Here is a 23,007-nt window from a genome sequence, read left to right as displayed (position 1 = left end):
TCAACTTGCATCATAAAACATGAAATAAATTATATTAGCTCACTGGCACCCTGAATCCAACTTTTCAGATTGAATTGAAACACTGGGCTGGTCTGCGGCAGGTTTTTCGGTCAGCTGCCATGTTATCCATTTCAAAGACGGTGCTACAAGGTGGCATATACCTGCCGTGAGCAGTGCAGTATGCACTCCGGGATCAGATATCACTTTTAACTAGTTTGCTCCATAGATCTAAGTACGACAAGCTTTCTGAGAAGCTCAACAGTAAAGGAGTGAAATAAATGCTGCTAGGTAACTGAGGCTGAACAGGCAGTGACGGGTAATGCGCGTGGGCTCTTAATGCTAGGTAACCAAGAGAGAAAAAGGCACTGTATAATTGTAAAAAAAGGATTACATAACACCAAACTATTTTCTTATTTAAATTCCAAAACAGAACCCTTCAGCATACAAATAACAATGACAGATTAAAATCCAAGACATTTTATGCATTTTTTTTTCCTCAAATGCATTAACTATCTCAATCAAGAAGAATATATATATTTTGAATAAAATCGTGACTAGTAATGCTGTTCTGTCTATCATGGGCCTACTTTCCGCCTGTTGATGGCAGTAGCAACAAGCTGCTACTAGAGTTTTTTTAATACTTTATGCATACTTTCAGTATGGAAAAAAATTATTGTGGTTGGAGAATGAACTGGCTTGAGATGGGAAGATTGACACACCACCAAACTTATCCCAATGACTTTCAATGAGGTTAAGACTACCGCAATGCCCAGCACTTTCAGCACTCCCTTGACTAATGGTTAATCTGCTGTGCATCTAACTCTGTTGGGTACTTGGAATAGCAGAATATGATGCAACTTCAGAATGCGGAAACTTAATTAGTCCATCCATGTATACAGAAAATTGAACAGTGAGAAGAAAATCTCAGTTCCAGACTGTTAATTGTTACATGCTGATAACCTGTCTATTATTATCCAGAGAAGAGATAAATGTGGATTGTACATTGTCAAAAGTTAAATAAAAACTGGAAATATATATATCAATTTCAATTGTTTGAGTGACAAATGTGCTTTTACACTGAGTATCTAAGATAGTGTACATCAAAGATATTTTGGACAAATAAAAACTTGCTTTGATGCTTAATTGTCTCATGAAAATAATTGGTTTTGTTGATAGAAGAGGTGATAATGAATGATGCGCTATTTGAAAAGGAATAAAGCTTTAAAAGTAAAATATCAGTAAACATGTTTATGTGTCAGTAGCTTGAAATCTCCTGCGGTGGTGGAGGAGACCGTAATCATTATCAAAAAATTGAGGGCTGAGGTAGATAGATTCTTCACTAACAAGACAGCCCTGAATATTGGTGGTTGCACAAATGTGGAAATGAGTCCACAATCAAACCAGCCATGATCATATGGAATGAGGGAGCAGGCACTCTGCCTGCTAACTTGTTTGGCTTCTCTGTCTATCAGCTGGTCCCTGGCGATTTTACACTGAGCCACAGTAAGTAAAACACCTCCATTTTTATTATCGGTAAAGTGATGAGGCAGGCCCCAAATCAATCTCAGCTGGAATAGAGATCAAATCCCATGTTGAATGAATCTGATCCACACAACAGACATCTCGCCAATCTCAATATCCCCACTCCCACATCTCCTTTCTAATTATTATAATGAAGAAGGGCTAATGCCCGAAACGTCGATTCTCCTGTTCCCTAGATGCTGCCTGACCTGCTGCGCTTTTCCAGCAACACATTTCCATCTCTGATCTCCAGCATCTGCAGACCTCACTTTCTCCTAATTATTATAATGGCCAAATGAAACATGTAGAAGGCAGACTGCAGTATGCAGCATCATTTTTGTGACACCCTACAAATACAAATTGTTATTGCTGATGGTATTAGTGTAGTTTACTCCTGCAAAATTCTAAGAGAAGGGAAGCCCCTCAGAAAAGAAGTATTAGTGAAGAATATTTAGTCACTAAGGCTTTACAAAGTTTTAATAACTGAACTGCAAATGATGTATGGGATCACTTTATGAGACTTGCTGTGAGATAATCTATTCCTCTAGAAGACCCGCTTGGTGACATTTGATGAGTCATGTAGAAACACAATGCGTCAGGTTAAATTATTCTGAAACATCCTTTACAATATTATTCAGTGCATGAATATGAAATCCTTTCTACTGATCTTTCAGTAGTGCTTGGCCTACATGTACACAACACAAAAGGAAAATGCTCTGGATGTTAGAAATCTGAAAGAAATAAAGATAACGCTCTAAACATTCAATAGTCAGCCAGCACCTATTGGGAGTGAAACAAGGCCTGGATTTTCACTCCTAAGGTCTGTGCTCAGTGTTGGAAACATCTCTACTTAGCAAAACCATCTTGGGAGAAACAAATCCTTAAATGGCTAGATTTTCTCTCAAATAGCAATGGGGGAAAGTGGTTAAATCCTTTTGTACTCACTCCTCAACCTCAGCACACATTCCCCATTCATGTTAATTAATGCCCCTACCATCCAATGCCTTTCATTTCTTTCTGCCAACCTGTGGTCCTCTGCTCACAAACCATGGAATCTCATACCATCCATGTCAACCTATTCAAATTCTACCCACCCCAATAGCCCCAATACTAACCTATTGTAAGCAATCTATTTTAACTCATATCTCCCCATCCACTATCCTTTGCACTTACAACTTCTGGCATCTCATCCAGTATCTCAGGAGTTATGCTGAGATGAACAATATAAAGTTCTAAACATTTATTGCAGACTTTATCATATCAAATAAACATGCCAGGTTTGAATTGCCCATTGTTGAAAACCCATTCAATACATCTTTTTAAGCATTTACATCAAAAACAAAAATTTCTAAATTTTTATATATAACCCCATATCAAAGACAGATAATCCATTAATTATCTCGTGGCGTTATCAATCAAACTGTAAATTTACAGAACATCCTCTTCCTTCCCTTCTCCCCCCACCGCCAATTCCATGTGATAATCACAGGTAGTGCAAGAAGTCTAACAGTAATAATACTGTAGTGATAGCTCCTAAGATTATTTCAACACATACATGTCTAACATCCAAGCACCAAATATTTTCAGCTGAGATTCAAGGCAGACTGTTATTTTCTCAAGATGTAAAGAACAGAGGATTTAAAGAAATCAACAGCCTGATAGTTCCACCGATCTCATCCACCCTTTATGAACATTCCCGCCTACTCTCAAGAATAATTCTCTGAGAAGCAGGCCTTGCTCACATAAAAATGAGGTCTATTTGAACTCAGCAAAGCATCACTTTGGTATTCCTGGCTTTGGGTATCCCATATGTGTGAATTAATTCCTGTCCCCTTTCTCCTCCAGTAAAGACAGGATCTGTCAGGAATGAGGACAGGGCCTACATTCTGGCACCAGTTTGGCTCAGGCACAGAACAGTCATGAAACTGTGAAAACCCCAGCGGTAATATTTCAGATCAGAGCTGGAAGATGTAAGAGGTGGATCAGGTTTTAAGCAAACATGGAGGCACAGATAGGGGGTAGGATGTAAAGAACGAAAGGAAAGATCGTAAGGTGGAGGCAGGAGAGATTAAATATCACTGGGGAACTTGGTAAAAAACAAAAGGAAATCATAACTGATCAAGTGCAGCAAAGAAAAAAGGATGCAATGGAGTTGCAAATAACGACGGCAGAATAATTTTCCATACCAGCTATTCAGACAATGGTTAGGATCAGAAAGTGTTGGATTCAGTGGTAAGTCTGGAAATTTGTGAAGTGCCTAATTTGAACTTTGAAAATGGTCAAATCAGATTTCATTGTTATGCTCTTACATTTCTGGGAACTGGTAGCAAGTGCATACATTACCATAGCAACCAGGTACTATGGTGATATTTGGAATATGTACTTCAAGCTGCTTCTTTTAAACAACTTGAAACAATGTCGTGAAATGAGCAGGTTGAATCAAACCAAAGCAGGAGCCATGGGGAGTAACACTTGCAGGAATCAGCAATACGTGACTTGAGTACAAAGACTAAGAAAAAGAAGCTTACTGTGGGGTCTTGTATTGGTTAGGAGAAAGTGAGGACTGCAGATGCTGGAGATCAGAGCTGAAAATGTGTTGCTGGAAAAGCGCAGAAGGTCAGTCAGCATTCAAGGAGCAGGAAAATCGACTCATGCCCGAAGGGCTCATGCCCGAAACGTCGATTCTCCTGCTCCTTGGATGCTGACTGACCTGCTGCGCTTTTCCAGCAACACATTTTCAGCTCTTGTAATGGTTAGGTTAGTAAGTCACACAGACCTAGAGAGTCCAAGATTCAGTAACAATTTGAGCTTAATTACTCTATTCTACTTGGTTTAGAAGTAGATGTGGCACCACTGATGATAGCCTCTATTAGGGGAAGTTTGTGAAAATAAGCCATGTTCTTGTTTGCCGTGCATGAAAATGTATGACCTCGGTCTTCAGTTGAGCACAGATCAACCTCACTTCCCACCTTCCCTCACTGTAATCCACCATCACTCTTCACCCACCCCCAAGTCAGTAAGGATGGTTTCACGAATCCCTGAGGGAGACTGAACCTGTGAAAATATATCCCAACCCAAAACAGTATTTTATGGAATGAAGGAAGGCTACCTTCCATTGTTCATGTGATTTTATTTTAGATTTTTTAAATGATACAATTAAAGCCCCAGGATTTGTTGCTGATATCCATTTAAGGGAAGCTATGAAATCTTTTCCAGAGGGAACAAAGCCTTTGTTTTTGTTGTTTTCATTGTGAGCTATTTCTCCCATATAGCAAACAAAAAAAAGGGGAAATAAAGTTTCAAGGCAATTACGTCCCTGACATATCACCAGCACATCAAGGATAGGTAACAGCAAAACTGCTGTTGAGCTGTGTATTAGAGCATGAGGAAAGCCAGTCTGACAGCCTAGACTATGTCCGCCTTGCTGTCAGGAGACAAGGAAGAGAGGACTGATACCATCTTATTTTCTTATTGTTGAGAGCCAAAGGCCTAGAGCCCAACATGAGCTGGCTTTGGAGGTTTGACCCACATAGACACATCAAGTGTCACTGGCACTCGGCAAATGCCAGAAGGCAGGTTTGTCGTATAGTAACTCCTGAATTCTGTGAATGGTATTTACATATGAACACATGATAAGATGTCAAACCAAGATCATATCTGAGTGGGCATTAACAATTTTACAGCACTGTTCAAAGTGTTGCAGGATTCTCCTAGAGCCAATGTCAACATTTAGCCTTCAAACCCAACAGTAGCATCTTAATTGCTCTTCATCCTTGCTGTTTGTGGAACATTGCTGTACGTAGATTAGCTAACGTTTACCAACCTAATACTCATTAAGCTTCAAAATTGATTAATTCACTATGAAGTATTTTTTTGAGAAAGGTGCTCAAGGAATCCATTGTGAATGTCTCATGTTTTCACCTGTAGAGCAGCTGTGAACCAGAAAGCAAGGTGATGATGTGAAACCAAATCAGTCCATCATCATCGTCTTATACTTGTGGTTGCGCCAAGATCCCACACGCTAGTCCCAGCACCTATTCCAGTGCATATCACAGTGCAAGTGTTTCACTAGATTTATCAGGGCATGACTAGGGAATTGGGATATGCTTCAAGAAAAGAGGTTGAGAGAAGTAAGCATTCAAAACCCAGTCATGTTACCATTAACACTTTTGAAACCTGATATACACAGATTTCACCTCAAATTCTGAGCCCTTTGCCAATGAATGATCCACGGAGAGACCCTCATTTTCAGTAGGTAAAGGATTATGAGCTCTTCAACCTGTCCACTGCCAGTTTTCCGACAGACTTGACCGCTGCAAGTACAGATTATTCATAAAAACAACAACGTGCCACCAAGATACAGAATTAGGGAAAAAATGCATTGTTCAGCAATTCACGTGCAGAGGGACCATAAACTCATTAGAGCTGCAAAGCAAAGTTAAAAGACTGATCCTGCAATATGCTTACAAGTTTGAGCAGCTTGAAATTAGAAATTAAGAAAAAGAGATTCTTACTAATTTTCATCTGTTCAGAATATCCAAAACAACATAAATATAGGGTAGCTGTTTTCTTCAGCATGGGTTGGTATAAGATGCGTCATCATTTGCACTTTGTTCTAATTGCATTCTGTGGGATTTGCTTTTTATTGTAGAGGCACAATTTAAAGAGGGTAAAAATGCAGTGGAAAATATGTTCACTAGCAATGTCCCTGCTGGTCACAGAGGATTACAAACAGAGAATCTATTCATGTAGTGACAATGCGTTGACATTTTTTCACAATAAAATCATTTAGCATAGTCAGAAATTAAGTGGATGGCATTGGTTCAAAAAAGGAAAGGTTATTGCTTGAAAGGGCATCAAAAAGAAACAAACTACTCAAAACTTTTCTGGCTATAACTCCTTCAAAATTATACTAAATGGAATCCGATTCACATATTCTTAAATATTTCATAACTATTGCATTAGGGTTCAAGTCCTGTTTGAGACGTTTTAGTACAATCCCATGCGATACTAAGGGAGTACTGCACTAGCTGAGGTACTATCTTTTGGACGGGATGTTAAAATTTAGGCCCCATCTATCCTTTCACGTCAATGCAAAGGATTTTATCACATTGGTAGTTTGGCAAAAATTCAGCCATCAGCCAATACCCTTAACTTCAAATCCTCCCACTTCCTCCAGATGAAGCATGGGGCCCAGCTATGCTTGTCTCTTTGTTGGCTACGTAGAACAGTCCATCTTCTGTAGTTACACCGGCACCGCTCTCCACCTCTTCCTCCGCTACATTGATGACTGCATTGGCGCCACTTCGTGCTCCCACGAGGAGGTTGAGCAGTTCATCAACTTCACCAACACATTCCATCCCGACCTTAAATTCACCTGGACCATCTCTGATACTTCCCTCCACTTCCTGGACCTCCCCATCTCCATCAATGATGACCGATTTGACACTGACATTTTTTTACAAACCCAGGACTCCCACAGCTACCTGGATTACACCACTTCTCAGCCTATCTCCTGCAAAAATGCTATCCCGTATTCCCAATTCCTCCACTTCCGCCGTATCGGCTCCCATGAGGACCAGTCCCACCACAGAACACACCAAATGATCTCCTTCTTTTAAGACCGCAATTTCCCTTCCCATGTGGCTGAATATGCCCTCCAACGTATCTCATGCAGATCCCACGCCCCCACCCTCAGGCCCCACCCCTCCAACCACAACAAGGACAGGAACCCTCCGGTCCTCACTTTCCACCTCACCAACCTTCCCATAAACCGCATCATCCACTGACATTTCCGCCACCTCCAAACAGACCCCACCACCAGGGATATATTTCCCTCCCCACCCCTATCCGATTTCCGCAAAGATCAACAGCATGGAAACAGACCCTTCAGTCCAACGCATCCAACCAGATATCCTAAATGAATATAGTACCATTTGGCCCATATCCTTCTAAAACCTTTCTATTCACATACCCAGATGCCTTTTAAATGTTGTAATTGTACCAGCCACTACCACTTCCTCTGGCAGCTCATTCCAAACATACACCACCCTCTGCATGAAAAGATTAGCTCCTCAAATCTCCCTGGTCAGGTCCACGCCCGCCAACAACCCACCCTCCCGTCCTGGCACCTTCCCCCGCCACCGCAGGAATTGCAAAACCTGCCCCCACACCTCCTCCCTCACCTCCATCCAAGGCCCCAAAGGAGCCTTCCACATCCATCAAAGTTTCACCTGCACATCCACCAATGTCATTTATTATAACCATTGCTCCCGATGAGGTCTTGTTTACATTGGGGAGACCGGACGCCTTCTCTCAGAGCGCTTTAGGGAACATCTCTAGGACATCTGCACCAATCAATCAACTCCATTGCCCCGTGGCCCAACATTTCAACTCCCCCTCCCAGTCTGCCGAGGACATGTACTGGGCCTCCTCCACCGCTACTCCCTCACCACCCGACGCCTGGAGAAAGAACGCCTCACCTTCTGCCTTGGAACACTGCAACCCCAGGGCATCAATGTGGACTTCACCAGTTTCCTCATTTCCCTTCCACCCCCCCGCCCCAAATGTCGATTTTCCTGCTCCTCGGATGCTGCCTGACCTGCTGTGCTTTTCCAGCACCACTCTAATCTAGACTCTGGTTTCCAGCATCTGCAGTCCTCACTTTTGCCTAACACTACCAAAAGCTGATTGCCTGGTTATTATCATATTACTGTTTGTGGAAGCTTGCTGCGTGTAAAATTGGCTTTAGTGCATTTTTGGAGGCTGTGCAATATGCACAATACATCTGGTTTATTTTTGTTGATTGCTCTTATTGAAGAGGACTAAATATTTGCTGATCTTAATTAGCATATAAGGGCAAATTTGTCAAGAATGCAAGTATGATAGTGCTGCAGAAAGAAGTTTCTAAATTATATACCTTTGGATTAAATATGGGCAATGTTCAGAAAACATTCAAGAAAATATATCATTTACAGTTTAAAGCAATATCAATTCTTCTGTGTCAGGCATAAGTTGTGTGTAGATGGTTATTCTACAAAGCAGTATTGATCTTCATCTTCAGTCCAATATATTCTAAAATCTGTATTTCATCTTTCTACCTTATTTTCTGGACACCTTGAATCTGTTTAAAACAATACAAATTCAGGAGGAAACTGCTTCGCAATATTCAATTGAATAATATATTTTGGGTTATTAAGTACAAGGATGAGTTTTTAGATTGGAAATATTGAGGGACAAGGAGCTACCCAATTTGGTCAAGGAGCATTGGGCTGATAGATGAATGGAACATTGTGCAGACTAGGATTCAAGAATCAGAATCCGACTAAATGTATCATGCATGGAGGAGGGGTGTACTGAACAACAGTTTGCGATTGGCGATGACAAAGGCATGTAGGAAACTTTGAGGCATTTGCGAGTGAGGTGGACTGGGCAGTATTCTGGAGGTAGAAGCAGCCGGTTTTGTGATGCTAAGGAAGGAAGATCAGCTTGGTGTTAAATGTGATGATCCAGTCATTGCTCTCATCTGAAATCAAGGCTATGTAGAAGGTTAAATTTGGTGGCAAGGAGGCATTAGTGGGAGGGACTGGAGGCAATGGCTGCTGTATTTCTAAGGACAAATAGTAGGAAATTGCAGATTATCCAGAATTGGAGCCTGCAGGCAGCCTGATAGCACAGAGCCAGGTCCTGATTAGGACAAGGATTCCTCTTTGAAAGATAAGTCCATGGTTCTGGATGATTTCACAACAGGACAAGAGTTAGATGAAGAAGAGAGGAAAGTTAAGGATAGAGATTAAAGGAATTCCAGGAATAATATTGGGAATGGAAGAGAAGGCATCTCTAGAGATCCTCAGCTGACTTCAGATAGGTAAGAATGGAACCAATTCAGGTCAGTCTCACCAAGCTGGCAGGAGAGTAGAGGTATTGTGGTTGAGCATGTTAAATGCTGTAGAGGATCTGGAGGGGGAGGTCAGAGATGGGTCGTGGCTGCAGTCAGGATAACCTATGTCACTTGAACAGAGCTGGGAATGGGACTGGAAAGATTTAAGAATTGAGTTGTTGGTGAAGTAAGCATGGCTTTGCAAAATGATGACATCTTTAAGCAGTTTGGGAGGAATGGAATGGTAATTTGCAAGTACAGAGATGATAGAAAGGCATTAATCAGTTTGAAATTATTTATAATATGTGCCCATATAGGATCCAGAAAGGGAAGTGGACATTGAGCACTTCAGTTGGAATTTGCAAACATTTTAATTCACTCATGGGACATGGCTGTCGCTAGCTGGCCAGCATTTATGGCCCTTGAGGTGGTGGTGGTGAGCGGCCTTCTTGAACCATTGCAGGCCACATGCTGTAGGTTGACCCACAATGCTGTTAGAGAAAGAATTCCAGGATTTTGACCCAGCGACGGTGAAGGGACAGTGATATGTTTCCAAGTCAGGATGTGAGCAACTTGAGGGGAACTTGCAGGCAGTAGTGTTCCATTGTCCTTCTAGACTGAATTGGATTAGCTTTATTATCACCATGTACTCAAATGAATGCAACGAAAACTTCACAAATTGCCACTTACAGCACCATCGTAAGTATCAGATACTGAGGTACAGATTCTTCAGGGTATAGACTAAAGTGAAATGGATTTGGAAGGTGTTACCTTAGGAGCTTTGGTGAATTTCTGCAGTTCATCTTGTATATAGTAGACTGGTGCTACCGAACATCAGTGGTGGAGGGAATGGATATTTGTGGATGTAGTGCCAGTTATACAGCCTGCTTTGACCTGGATGGTGTCAAGCTTCTTGAGCATTGTTGGGGCTGCATTGAGGCCAGTGGGGAATATTCTATCGCACTCCTGACTTTTGCCTTGCAAATTACAGACAGGCTTTGGGGAGTCAGAAAGTGAGTTACTCACCACAGTTTTCCTGGCCTCTGATCTGCTCTGGTAGCTACTGTGTTTATGTGGCAAGTCCAGTTGAGTTTCTGGGTAAAAACAATGACTGCAGATGCTGGAAACCAGATTCTGGATTAGTAGTGCTGGAAAAGCACAGCAGTTCAGGCAGCATCGATGAGCAGTAAAATCGACGTTTTGGGCAAAATCCCTTTAGGCTTTTGCCCGAAACGTCGATTTTACTGTTCCTTGGATGCTGCCTGAACTGCTGTACTTTTCTAGCACCACTAATCCAGTTGAGTTTCTGGTCAATCGTGATTTCCATGGTAAAGTTGATAGTGGAGGGGGGGGGGCAGGGGGGAAATTCCATAATGATCACATCATTGAATGTCAAGGGGTGAAGGTTAGATTCTCTCTTATTGGAGTTGGTCATTGCCTGGCATTTGTGTGGTGCAAATGTTACTTGCCGCATCGCAGCCCAAGCCTGAATATTGTCCAAATCTTGCTGCAATTGAACATGGACTGCTTCAGTACCTGAGGAGTCAAAAATGGTGCTGAACATTGCGAAATCATGGGTATGCATCCCTACTTCTGACCTTATGATGGAGGGAAGATCATTGATGAAGTAACTGAAGATGTTTGAGCCTCAGAAACTACACTAAGGAACTCTTGCAGAGATGGCTGGTCTGACCTCCAACAATCACAATAATTTTCCAGCGTGCCAGGTATGACTCCAACCAATGGACAGTTTTCTCCTTGACATTTATTGATTCCAGCTTTGCGAGAGCTCCCTGTTGCTACACTCAGATAAATGCAGTTTTGATGTCAAAAGCTGACACTTTCACCTCATCTCTGGAATTCAGCTGTTTTGTCTAAGGCTGTAATGAGGTCAGGAGCTTAGTGGCCCTGGCAGAATCCAACTGGGCATCACTGAGCAGGTTATTGCTGAGCAGGTGTTGCTTGATAGCACTATTGATGAAACCTTCCATCACTTTACTGATCATTGAGAGTTGACTGGAGTGGTAATTGGCCTGGTTAAATTTGTCCTGCTTTTTGGATAAAGGACATACCTGGACAAATTTCCACATTACCAAGTAGATGCCAATATTGTAACTGTAGTGGAAGAGCTTGGCCTAGGCAAGCAGCAAATTCTGGAGCACAAGTCTTCAGTATTATTGCCAGAATGATGTCACGACCCATAGCCTTTGCAGTATCCAATTTCTCCAGACATTTTTTATTATCACATGAACTCAATCGAAGACTGGTATCTGTAATGTTGGGGACCACTGGAGAAAGCCAAGTTGGATCATGTACTCGACACGTTTAGCTGAAGATTGTTGTGTGTGTATCAGCCTTACCTTTTGCACTGATGTGCCTTGGCTCTTCCATCATTAAGGATGGGGATATTTGTGGAGCCTCCTCCTCCAGTGAGCTGTTTAATTGTCCACAATTGGATGTAGCAGGATTGCAGACCTTAGATTTGGTCTATCTTTTGTTAGATCATTTAGCGTTGTCTATCACTTACTGCTTTTGCTGTTTGGTATGTAGGCATTCCTATTTGGTAGCTTGACCAGATTGACACCTCATTTATATGCATGCTTGGTGCTTCTCCTCGCATGCCCTCCTGCACTTTCCATTGAACCAGGGTTGATCCCCTGCTCTGATGGGGATATGCTGGACCATGAGGTTGCATATTGTGCTGCATTACAATTCTGCTGCTGTTGATAGCCCATAGTGCCACATGAATGCCCAATCTTGAATTGCTGGACCTGCTTGACGTCTATCCCATTTAACATGGTGATAATGCCACACAATATTCTCGATGTGAAGACATAACTGTGTCTCCACAAAGACTGTGCGATGGTCACTCTAACCACTAGCAGTAGAAATGGCTAGGACACTGGTTAAGAGCTCCAATAAAGCATGCTGGGAACTTTATTTAAGCTAGTTTGAACTCTGACCTAAGTTAAAAATGCAGCCAGGACATGTTGTGCCCTGCCCTGTAAGCAGTAACCTACAGTTTCCTGTTTTGATTAAATAAGAGAGGTGTCATACTGATCTGCTGGACAAACTGGCATCACTATAACCTTATATGGAGCTTGGTATGTGTCTGTTTATGACTTGGTATAAACATTTGGGACTTGTTTACCAGTAAATTCCATTGGCTGGGATGAAACATTGAGATCAGGTTTCGCTTAATTCATTGGCTGAGAGCCAGAGAAGTGTCTGAAGACAGTAAGCACACTTTGGGTAACGTTAACAGCACAGTTTTTTTTCCCTTAGTGAGCACTGGAGGCCCACTTTCCTGACAGTTTTACATTGATTATGTGGACCTCTTGATGAACTGGTATATTTGATCAACTGGCACACTCCTGGTCCCATAGGTGCAAGTGAATAAAACATTTGCTGTAATAAACACTAGCCAAAAACATCCCCCTCATAACTACATCAATACTTGAAAAGGTTAATCTCTCTGTACCTTCACTGGTTATGTCAACTTGTAATGATTTTATACCAACCTAGACACTCATCACAGAAGCAACAATAATGCCTGACCCTGATGATTAGTACAAAGGCAGCACAAACATCAGTACTCCATTAATTTGCTGTGCCTCAGTTCCACGCAGCAGCTCAGAGATTGATTTATTATCACATCCATCTAAATCTAGTTTTGTTTTGTGTGCAGTATAGGCAGGTCATAACATACAAAGATCATGGGGTGATTAAACAGAGTGAGGAATACAAAGTTATGCCTGCAATGAAGGTGCACGAAAGCAAGATCAACATTAGATTTGAATTTTGAGAGCTCCGTTCAGAAGATGGATAATGATTTAGCTCTTCCTTATCCTTCAACTCTCTTAGTCCTGCAAATGAATGCAGCACTTTCTGCTAATTCCACCAGTTTGCAGGGCTGCTATCAGGTTGAAAGGAGTTTGAGGCAACTGCATCATTTCACTCACCATCTTTACAAAACCAAAGTTTAAATACCTATAATACTTGTCTCATTATTGCAGTGAACGTTGTGTTCTTGTATTCCACTGTGCTTGAGCCCAATGTAACTTAATGGGACCAAATTGAAAATCACACATTACCAGGTTATATTCCATCAGGTTTATTTGGAAGCACTAGCTTTCGGAGCGCTGGTCCTTCATCAGGTAATTGTGGAGCAGGACCATGAGATGCAGAATATTTAACAAAAGATTATAGTATCAAGCAACTGAAATGATATATTAAACAAACCTAGATCACTGTTAAGTCTTTCATCTTTTAGAATGGGTTGCAGGTTTCAGTTCATTAATGTGTAAATCCCAGAACTTCTAAGTCACGTTCTCGAGATAACTTAAGGTTTTATAAAAAAAAGTGACATCTCAGCTCAGACAATGCATTAAAGGTGTGAGGTTAGAATCTGTCTATATCCCAATCTTGAGTCAGACTGGTTCTACTTCCAAATTGGAACTTACAAAATATTATTTGGATTGACTGCCTGCAGATTGTGCATTTTTTAGCAGTGTACATGGCAGGTACTCATGTGTCTTGGCCAACACTGTCTGTCTCATACACTGCAGACAAGGATGCCCCAAGGCATGGTACATTGGTGAGACCATGCAGACGCTATGACAACGGATGAATGGACACTGCGCAATAATCACCAGACAGGGATGTTCCCTCCCAGTCGGGGAACACTTCAGCAGTCAGGACATTCAGCCTTGAATCTTTGAATGACCATCCTCCAAGGTGGATTTCGGGATAGGCAACAATGCAGAGTAGCCGAGCAGAGGCTGATAGCCAAGTTCGGTAACCATGAGGATGGCCTCAACCGGGTTGATGTCACATTACAGGCGACCCCACTACACTACACATGTTGGGTCAGAGGTTAGCACTGCTGCCTTAGAGGGTCCCGGGTTCAATTCCAGCCTTGGGCAACTGTCTGTGTGGAGTTTGCACATTCTCTCCGTGTCTGCGTAGGTTTCCTCTGGGTGCTCCGGTTTCCTCCCACAGTCCAAAGATGTGCAAGTCAGGTGAATTGGCCATGCCAAATTGCCCATAGTGTTAGGTGCATTAGTCAGAGGGAAATGTGTCTGGGTGGGTTACTCTTTGGAGGGTCGGTGTGGACTTGTTGGGCCGAAGGGCCCGTTTCCACACTGTAGCGAATCTAATCTAATCTACTCACACACTCATGCAGACCTCTCTCATTCACACACACATACACCCCCCCTTACCCTCTCACATGCTTACACTCCATCACACTCACACACACTCTCTCATGTGCACTCACACTCATATGCACGCACTCATTCTCTCTCTCATGTACACGCATACACATATGTCTATTTTGTTCAAAAAATGGCAGTCAATCCAAGTAATATTTTGTAAATTCCACTTTGGAAATAGAACCAGTCTAACTCAAGATTGAGTTACAGACAGACTCTAACCTCACACCTTTAATGCATTGTCTGAGCTGAGATGTCACCTTTTTTAATAAAACCTTAAGTTACCTCGAGAATGTGACTTAAAAGAAGTTCTGGGATTTACATATTAATGAATCAAAACCTGCAACCATTCTAAAGGATGAAAGACTTAACAACAATCTAGTTTTGTTCAATATATTATTTCAGTTGCATGACACTGTATTCTTTTGTTATAAATTCTGCATCTTATGGTCCTGCTCCACAACCAACTGATGAAGGAGCAGCGCTCTAAAAGCTAATGCTTCCAAATAACCTGGTATTGTGTGATTTTTAACTTTGTCCACCCCTATCCAACACCGGCTCCTCCACATTAATGGGATCAGATAGTCTTTCACTCTAATTTTCACAGTAGGTATAAACTGAATTGAATGTCGTGTCTAGGCAACTTATAATGGTTTTCTGAGAGGCTAAGATAAATCAGGTGATCAATATGATCAACATCCAAGCTACACAGTAATCTCAGGTCATAGCAACTTGAAGGGATGAGCAAACATATGCAGTATAGAAAAGTGCATAACTGAAGTATGAACAGCCCACATTTAATTACAAAATCATATTTGGAGTCTTCTTAATAAATTATATCTGTCAGAAACTTATTTTACTGGCAAACAGATTCTATTCAGCATTATCACTATTAGTTATAACATAGTCTATTCACAGCCTAAACAGAATAGAACCATATGTTCAATTTGGATTTATTTTGATATGCAGGACAAAATTGAATGTCAGTACAGCATTGCCTACAGTGCAAGTGATAATATTTAAGGGGACTACATGTCTACTAAATTAATATCTTGCAATTCAGTTGTCAGACAAGAATACATTGTAAAATTAGAAGCCTAAGCTGTTGGAAGCGGAGCTACTCCACTAGCTGTTAGTAAACATATCACTTTCAAAACTGAAGATTAATTTAACATTTGATTTCAAACCATGTCTTCCCATACATTATCTTACATTAAGCCTTGTTCACCTAACACTTGCTGATCTACATTGGTTCTGAATCCACTACGCCACAAATTTAAAATTCACATTCTCATGTTAAGTTTCCTCCATAGCATTGCTTCTTTAAACCTCAGTGATCTCTTTCAGTCCTACATCCATCTTGAAAACTCTATGTTCCTCCAAAGTTGCCCTCTCATTTAGCTCCCATTTCCTTTGCTGTAGCAGAGGGGTCCAGTCTCCTGGATTCCCTTTCCTTTTCATTCTTGTCTTAATTTTTCTCTCCTATTGAAAGCCTTTCTCTTTAGCAATCATTTGCTCACCTTTCCTAATGTCTTCTTCTTGGACTTGGTGCCAGGTCTATTTTCTGATTAGACTTTTGTGAAGTACCTTAGATCATTTACTATGGTGAAGGAACCATACAAACACAAGTTCTTGTTAACATGCTGAGGCGTATCTGGGCTTTAATTCAGAACAACCAACTCTCACAGAAGTTTTCTTTTCACCAACGTTTTAAATACCATAATGAATAAGATCATACCATTAATGACAGGGAAACTTCATGAGAAAAAAAGGGAAGCAAATTGTAAACCCACTTGATTTAACAAAAGCCAAACTACAAAAACACGTTTCTCTTTCCCATGCAATGTTATTGAAAATTGCCATGTTAAATGGCTTGTCTGAATTGCTCAAACAGGTTTAATACTGTCAGAATTACTTGTACTTGCAATCTTGTGCCAACATTGGGAGAAAGATAGACCGGCATATTGTCAAACTCACAGAATGATACTGTTCAAGCATCATCCCAGAACTCTCCATCTCAATTGTTGGGTATGCCCCGTCACACCAACCGGCCAGACCCACCAGAGGTGATGGCATTGTGGCATACACTCGAGTGAATGTGCCGCTGCCATCCTCAACATCTAGACCCAATGGCGTATCATGACACATGTCTAATATGGTCAGAAAATCTTCTGTTGATTAGATTTCAGTAGATTTATTTAATATATTGTCACTGCTACCTAGATAGAGTAACAAGTGAATAATGTCACTACATTCTGGCACCATCTTGGATTACGTAATAAATCACTGAGTAAACTGTATAAATAGTAAAGTACTGAACAAATTAATATTAATATGATATTACTAAAACTGAAACAACTTTAAAAGTTCCTTTTGCCCCCTCTAGCAGACTCTGTAGATTTCCTTCTCCCTGAGCAGATCAGTGTCACTCCATGTTAAATAATAGAGAGAGCACAGAATGCACTCTGGTTGGGGAAAATAAAATGCCCATCACCAAGAGTGGCTTGATTACACAACCACTGACTGAGATGATTGAATCCTGCAGGACATAACTGCCAGACTGAGTCTGCAAAGGGTGCTGAGGGAAAAAAATCTTCTTTGTTCTGGTTTGTGACGTTCTCAGTGGGAGTATCAACCACACAGTTGGTGGGGATCTTAGGTTGTGTTTTCCCAGTACAGTTACATTCCATTGTGTGAAATGATACTACTCAATGTGTCTTAAATGAGACCATTTAAGAACAGATCTAACAGCTCAAAATTGGACAACCACGAGTTTCTCTGAGATGTTTACAGTGGAAGTACATTCCACCACAATATATAATCTTAAGGCCCAACATATTTTCACTCTATTATCATCAACAAACAAGGGAACTAAAGTCTAAAGAAGGGTCATTGGACTTGAAACATTAACTCTGTTTTCTATCCACAGATGAGGCCCGACTTGCAGAGTTACTTCAGCAATTTCTATTTTTAAGCCAGGGAATTAACTCTGGTTCAATGAAGACTATGGGAAAGGATGCTGGAGGCATCATCGGATGTATCTGAAAATGAGATGCAAACCTGCCTAAGCTACAATATAAGTCTACATGACAAAACAGCAAAAGCAGGGTCAGAACTAAACAATTCCTCAACCAACTGACCCTATAAAGTTACTGTAAAGCTACCACATACAGTTAATTATGACTGACAATTAAAGAAGATAGTAGAGAAGAAGGCTCCAAAAACATTCCCACCCTCAATGATGATAGAATTCAGCATGTGGTTACAAAAGACTAAACTATCTTCAGCCAGAAGAGCTGGGTGGATAGTTTATCTCAGCTTTCTCATGAGATTTCACCATCCCAGCAACCAGTCATCAGCTAATTTAATTCACTCCATGTGACAGCAAGCGATGGCTGAGTACGCTGGATACACAGAAGGACTATGGGTCTTGGTAATGTTCCAGCTGTACCGAAGACTTGCGGTCCACAGCTAGCCATTCCCCTAAGCGGATCTTCCAATAAAAATACAACATTGACATTTAGTCCATGAAGCTAAGAAATGCCAAGATACCCACAAAGAAGTAGGATAAATACAATCCAACCAATCACTGCCCAATTATTTTTCTCAAAAATCATCAGTAAAGTGATAGAAGATGTCAACAATGATATCAAATAGCACTTATTCAGCAATAATCACCTCAGCAGAGCTTAGATTGAGTTTTGCTACGACCAATCAGTTTCAGATCTTGTTGTAGTGTTAGCCCAGACATGAACTTCTGAAGTGAGGTGAGAATAATTGCTCTTGGCATCAAATTAGCATTTGATTAATCATTGAATCAAGGAGCCCAATCAAAATTGAAGCCAATGGAAATCAGGGTAATGTCTCCATTTGCTAGAATCAGATCTGCACAAAAGGAAGATGATGGTAGTTGTTGGAGGCCAGTTACCTCAGTTTCGAGTCAGTGCTGCAGGAGTTCCTCACAGCAGTGTCATAGACCAGCCACCTCCAGTTGAATCATCAATGACCTTCTCATCTTCATAAGATCAAAGGAAAATGGTCGCTGATGATAACACAATGCTCACTTCCACTTGTGACCTCTCAATTCAAGAAGCCATCCCTATTTCCATATGCAGTAAGACCTGGACAACATTCAGACTTTGGTTGATAAATGGCAAGTACCATTTATGCCATACAAGTGCCAGGAAATGATCATTAATTAAACAAACAGTACTAGAATAGAACAGAATAGAACGGAATAGAAATTTAAGGCTACATCAGAATGGTTTCATCAAGAGGAGGTTATAACCAGCAGGCAGCATCTGAGGAGCAGGAGAATCGACATTTCGGGCATAAGCCCTTCATCACAACCATTCCTCAGCTCCTCGGATGCTGCTTGACTGGCTGTGCTTTTCCAGGACTACTACTCTGATCTCCAGCCTCTGCAGTCCTCACTTTCTCTTAGTTATACCCTACAGGTCTGTTAGAATATTTTGTGGCGGTAACAGCAAGCTAAGCTAAGCTATTTTGATTTCCAGAAGGTATTTCACAAGGTGCTGCACGGGAGGCTGCTAAATAAGATCAGAGTCCATGGTGTTAGGGGCAAGGTATTGGCATGGATAGAGGATTGGCTGACTGGCACAGAGTAGGAATAAACAGATCTTTTTCAAGATGGTAATCAGTGACTAGCAGAGATCCACAAGGGTGCATGTTGGGACTATATCTATTCACATTATAAATTAACAATTTGATTGAAGGAACTGAGGGCTAAGTTTGTTGCTAACTTTTCACATGATACAAAGATAGGTGGAGGGACAGGTAGTTTTGATGAATCAGGGACACTGCAGAAGGACTTGGACAAGATGGGAGAATGAACAAAGAAGCACCAAATGAATACAATGTTGGAAAGTGTGAGATTTTGTACTTTGGTCAAAAGAATAGAGGCATACACTATTTTCTAAATGAGGAAAAGCTTCAGAAATCTGAAGCACAAAGCCACTTAGGAGTTTTAGTTCAGAATTGTCTGAAGGTTAATGTGTAGGTTCAGTTGCCATTTAGGAAAGCAAATACAACGTTAGCATTCATTTTGACAGGACATGAGTGTAAGCGTAGAGATGTACTGCTAAAGCTGCATAAGGCTCTGGTCAGACCATATTTTGAATATTATGAGCAGTTGTGGGATCCATATCAAAGGAAGAATGTGCTGTCTGGAGGGGTTCCACAGGAGGTTTACGAGAATGATCCTGGGAATGCTGGGTTTGTCATATGAGGAGTGGTTGAGGCTTCTGTGTTTGTATCCAATAGAGTTTAAAAGGATGGGGTGGGATCTCATGAAACTTACAAAACACTGAGACAGAGACAGTGAACGTGGAGATGATATTTCCATTAGTAGGAGACACTAGGACCTCAAGGGCACTGCCTCAGAGTGGGGGGAGGGGGGGGGAGCAATCCGAAAGAACTGACATGAAGAATAATTTCTTCAGCCAGTGGATGGTGAATCTGTCGAACGCATTGCTTCAGAGGGTTGTGGAGGCCAAATCACTGTGTGCATTTCAGACACAGGTAAGTTCTTGATTAGTAAGGGAATCAAATATTCTGTAGAGAAGATAGGCAAATGGGTTTGAGAAACATATCAGTCATGATTGAATGGCAGAGCAGAATCACTGGGCTGAATGGCCTAATTCTGCTCCTATATTTTACGCTCTTATGATCTCATCATAAACAGAGTGAATCATTCAACGACATTACTAAAGGTAAATCCCATCATCAATATCAAGGGTTAACCATTAACTAAATTAGATCAGTCACATAATAAATAACTACAGGAACAAGTAAAAGTATGGAAACTCAATGGCAAGTAATACAGCTTCCAATTCATCAAAGTCTGTCCACAAATCAGGAGTATGTTGGAATAATCTCCACATGCTTGGTTGAATGCAGCAGTAACAATCAAGAAGCTCAACAACTATCTGGGATACAATGATCTACTTGACTGGCACCCATTACCACCTTGAACATTCACAGACCTAATATACCATATAAAAGATGTATTGCAGAAACGCCCCAGGGATTTTCAACAGCACTTTTCAATTAAATAAATATCACTATCAAGAAAATCAAAGGAAGCAAGGCATGGGGACATCATGATTTGCTAGTTTCACTTCAATAAATCATACGTGTCCTGAATTGGAAACGTATCTAAGTTTCAATCTCTTTATTGGGTCAAAAAACTGGTACTATCACATATTGTTGGAATACTTTCAGCTGGTAGGTTGCAATAGTTCAGCATAGTGGCTCACCAGTGGACTCTCAAGGGCAAACCAGGGGTAGGTGGTAAATGCTGGCTTTGCTACAGATACAGTTGAATAAAATGTCATATTTATGGCAAACTGTACATTGGAAATTGGAAAACTGAAACCAGATGTTGCGTGGATCTGTCTATGTGCTGAAGAAATGTCACGCAACACTGATTTCTAGTCAAAGGGCTGCTGTTTTGAAATATCTAAAGGAACAATCTGTTCATCCATGTTATAACACATGTCTGGAGTGGTGGGACTTCAATCTGAGCCACCAACACTGCACCAAATGGACCCTTACCTTTTTGCTGTTATTAACATTGTGAAAAAAGATTTAAAAGGCATCTGGATGGGTACATGAATAGGAAGGGTTTAGAGAGATGCAGGCCAAATGCTGACAAATGGGACTAGATCACTTTAGTATTATCTGTTCGAAGTGGACAAGTTGGACCGAAGGATTTGTTTCCATGCTGTATAAGTCTATGACTCTGCGAAAGACATTGCTAAAGGTGAATCATGATTGGTTGATTTTGATAACTACAGCCAACAAAACTCTATTCAACAACATCACCTGTGAGAGCAAAATCAACAAATGCTCATTTAAACTCCAGAGAAGGATAGTGCAAACTCTAACATATAACTATTCAGAAATGTGAAAAACAATGAGATAACTTATTTTATTTTATAACAAGATATGCATCTATTGAAGTCATTAGTAATTGAAATTCAAAAATATTCAACAAGCAAAGCTTTAATTGCAATCTCAAGAGATCTCTGTCCTAAAGGTCATTCAAATTTAGCCAATTAGCAGTTTGCAATATTTTAATTGCTGCAAAATGACAATTCATTTGTTAAGGTTCCTTGATCACCAACAACGAAGTGAGCAAGTAAGGACTGCCAACCATATATATTTAAACAGGTTTACAGTTAGACTTTTTTTCTCTAATTACTAATAAATTAGCATGGCTTAGGGTCAAGAGAATTCACTACTTACAACAATAGGAATGTTTATGTCAGGGAACATGCTCAGACTGCACAATTGCAATCAGCTCAAAGATTTACAGTTTTGGGCACAATTAAACAAGTCCAGGCAGCTGGGAGCCACTTTAGGCCTTTTGATAAAATCTCTGAAGACAGTAAAAGATTTAAGACAGCTCAATAAATTTACTCACTTGGATTATTTGTTGAATATATAAATTTTCATTTTTCTACCATTTTGAACAATAGAAATTATATGTACTCAGGAAAAAAAATGTTGGCACTGTTTTTCTTCCCAGCAGTCATTGTGTGTGAGACCTGCAGAGAAAAGATAATCTTGCACATCTAGTTGCTACAATCTATAATTACATAGTGACATGTCATCGCTCCCGATGTAAGCAAAACTGAAAATCGGAAAATACATTAGGTGGGAGAGAATGTATGAACACAATTAGTGATAACATGATCAAAGAATTTACATAGTAAAATGAGTTTTCGGACATTATGTCTTTTTAAAAAATTACTGCCAAGCTATTAAACCTCACTGTCTGAGCATGATCTGTGATGATGAACCATCTGAAGCATCAAAACTTCCAGTCTTTGAAGCTTACATTCAATTTTCACATCTTAATTCTGGTTTCATGGTTTCTTCGATACATGGTCAGGTTCAACCAACACCCAACTTCAGCAAACTTAGATCACCACATTCCAATGCACAGCATTTACAAAGTTTTTACAATACATTTATACACCCACATTTATATAAAACAGCATTTTTACACTCATCTCCTGCAGTTTCATCTTTTGGCTACTGGGTCTCAAAAACATTCAAAATGTTTATCTTATTTAGAGTCATAGAGATGTACAGCATGGAAACAGACCTTTCGGTCCAACCCGTCCATGCTGAATAGACATCCCAACCCAATCTTGTCCCACCTGCCAGCACCCGGCCCATATCCCTCCAAACCCTTCCTTATTCATATACCCATCCAAATGCCTCTTAAATGTTGCAATTGTACCAGCCTCCACCACATCCTCTGACAGCTCATTCTGTACACGTACCACTCTCTGCATGAAAAGGTTGCCCCTTAGGTCTCTTTTATATCTTTCCCCTCTCACCCTAAACCTATGCCCTCTAGTT

At 40.7% G+C, this 23,007-nt stretch overlaps 1 protein-coding gene across 6 annotated transcripts in view; it reads right to left on the bottom strand.

Moving 5' to 3' along the window:
• arhgef4 (Rho guanine nucleotide exchange factor (GEF) 4) overlaps positions 1-23,007 on the bottom strand; it is a 294,049-nt gene that overhangs the window by 42,837 nt on the left and 228,205 nt on the right. The window contains exon 1 of one of the 6 annotated variants that reach the window (XM_043701911.1): positions 44-311. The exons of the other annotated variants lie outside the window; for them this stretch is intronic. The gene's annotated coding sequence lies outside the window, so the exon portion shown is untranslated. Of the gene's footprint in view, positions 1-43; positions 312-23,007 lie in introns of those variants that run through there. 6 annotated transcript variants of the gene reach the window in all.

The sequence above is a fragment of the Chiloscyllium plagiosum genome, chromosome 13 (genome assembly GCF_004010195.1).
Source record: "Chiloscyllium plagiosum isolate BGI_BamShark_2017 chromosome 13, ASM401019v2, whole genome shotgun sequence".
In the NCBI taxonomy this organism is placed as follows: Eukaryota; Metazoa; Chordata; class Chondrichthyes; order Orectolobiformes; family Hemiscylliidae; genus Chiloscyllium; species Chiloscyllium plagiosum.
The sequence above is the reverse complement of the archived record's forward strand: the minus strand, read 5'-3'. Positions and strand labels throughout refer to the sequence as shown.